Raw genomic sequence first — 2,716 nt, 5'->3', positions numbered from 1 at the left:
GGGTCAAGGTCGGGAATAAAGTCAACACAAAACTCAATGACCTCCTTTGTTCCATAGCCCTTGGTGATGCTTCATTCTTGCTGAGCATGGTTGTGAACATATTTCTTTAGGACTCCCATGAACCTCTCAAAGGGAACATGTTGTGTAGGAACACAGGACTGAGAATGTTAATCTCCTTGACTAGGTGAACTAGGAGGTGTGTCATGATATTAAAGAAGGAAGGAGGGAACACCAACTCAAAGCTGACAAGACATTGAACCACATCATTCTGTAGTTTAGCTAGATCCATTGGATCGATTGCCTTATGAGAAATTGCATTGAGGAATGCACATAGCTTCACGGTGGCTAGACGTACATTTGGAGGTAGAATTCCTCTTAATGCAACTGGAAGCAATTGCGTCATGAGCATGTGGCAGTCATGGGACTTTAAGAGAATCCATGTGGCAGTCATGGAAGCAATTGCATCATGAGCACGTGGCAGTCATGGGACTTTAGGAATTTCTTCTCTGGCATATTTATTATACCCTTTATATTTAAGGAGAATCTAGATGGTACCTTGATGCTTGCTAGGCATTCAAACATGCTTTCCTTCTCTTCTTTGCTAAGAGTGTAGCTGGCAGGACTTAAGTAATGGCGTCCATCATCTGTCTTCTCTAGATCCAGGTTGTCTCGTTCTTTTAAACACCGCAGGTCCTATCGTGCTTCAAGTGTGGGCTTCCAATACACACCTATCGACACAGAATTTTCGCCTTCGTGTCGAGGACACACACAGCAAGCAGGAAGGTTCCGCTCAATGGAGCAGATCCGTCTAGTTTCAGCGTAAGGGTGGTCGATCCTATGCAATCCTCCCGAGACATGCCAGTCAATTTGACCCTCAATTGACAAGGAGAGAAAGCTTATTAGTAATTAAGGGTGGAACGTGCCGGTGTTGCCAGATAGTCCCAAATGTGCGGCTTTGAGAGCCGATATAAGAGGAAATCGACTAAATAGCCGATCCCAGCATGTTCACAAGAATGAATCGATTAAAGCTCGTGGGGTTGTATAAGAAGGACTGGTTATCTTTAAAGATAAATGTTGTTTAAGCAAATATTAATCAATGGCAATAAGATATCAATGATGATTGGTTTATACTAAGCCAATGATCATAAGTAACCGAACTTTTATTTAAAGAAACAACTCAACACTTCTTAACCATTTAATAAAGGAAAATCTAATGAACATGTTAGATCTCATCTATCGCCATGACCAGTGGGGTATGAGGCAGAATCATATAGGCCATAGAAACAACAATAGACTCGACATCCTAACTCATTACTAATATCAGTGGGGCATGAGGCAGAATCATGCAGGCTGTAATACCATAACAAGATCATGGGGCTAACGCATCTTTCAACTTATCTCTACTTCAATGATCCTGTAATGTGAACTGTTCGTGAAAGCATTTGATATTGGCTAAACAGCCGATTCAGGCATAGCGCACAGTTAAGGTCATGCCTTCTCAGGAACAGGTCTACTAACTAACGATCCCCACTCCACGGTGCCAACAGTGGGGTGAGAGGCAGAATCCCACAGGCCGTGATGATGGGCCATGGAACCGTTTTCATTAACTAACAGATCTACTCAAGATCAGACATGCCTTAACCGCACACTATGCATGATTAAGATTGACGCATAACAGCCGATAAAAAACATAACTCATCGCTTAAGATGTAGATTAGATTAGTTTTAGATTAGCAAACGATGAATTAAACAAGATATAAGGCCAATCCAGATCAATCTCAATCAGGCAGAGTGATATTGCTGTAATTAGATAAACAATGAAAGCAATAAGCAATATCGGTAACTTAATGAATCTACCAAAGACTGCCATACTAAGGTAGAGTCAATAACTTGACCTTGATCTAATTCAAGCAGTGGGGTGTGAGGCAGAATCACACAGGCCATACTTGAATTAGACAAGAATCGATAACTAGCCTATACCAAAGTCGTAGTGGGGGTCAACTGGATCGATGCAGCCATACGAATATAGGTATAAACCATGACGGTACTTACAGACAAGCAGTGGAGGTCGACCAGATCGATGCAGCCGTACTCACTGAAGAACTCGTCGAGATCTACTCTACTCCTACTCCTAAGGGGTGGTCGGAGCCGAAAAAGTAATTGACTTTGTATTTGATTGATTGTTGTCTTACAATAGCTGGGGTTTGGTATTTATACCCGGAGCCTAAAAACGAATCCTACTCGAGTACGACTTAATACAATTCTTTGGCATGAAGGAAATATTCCTATCTTAAGATAACCTGGACTCTAATCTTTCCCCTTTTGTAGAGTCCGATATGTATCTTCTTAGCGCCAATCATATCTTGTCATCGTCATCGGCTGACATCATTTGAAGAGAATGGATCCAGTGTTGCATTCGATCCAGCAGATATCAATCTTTACTCTATCGATTCCTTGATTGGCATAATTCTGGAAGCCTGCGAGTTCCCGCGCTCTTCTCCCAAATTTTGGTGTAAACACATGCCCCCCAATTATAGGATAAATGATTTTATCCCAAAAATTCTGGTTCACTGGTTTACCACGCTGCAACTGCACCATCCGAAATATATGCGCGACTCCTGACTCCCTGGACCGAGTTCTATATAACATCCCAATAGTATATTTTGTAACTTACTCGGCCTATTCACCTTCTTCCTTCTTCTTAAGCCAACTTCAA

This window comes from Miscanthus floridulus, chromosome 9 (assembly GCF_019320115.1).
Source record: "Miscanthus floridulus cultivar M001 chromosome 9, ASM1932011v1, whole genome shotgun sequence".
In the NCBI taxonomy this organism is placed as follows: domain Eukaryota; kingdom Viridiplantae; phylum Streptophyta; class Magnoliopsida; order Poales; family Poaceae; genus Miscanthus; species Miscanthus floridulus.
This window is presented reverse-complemented; position numbering follows the sequence as displayed.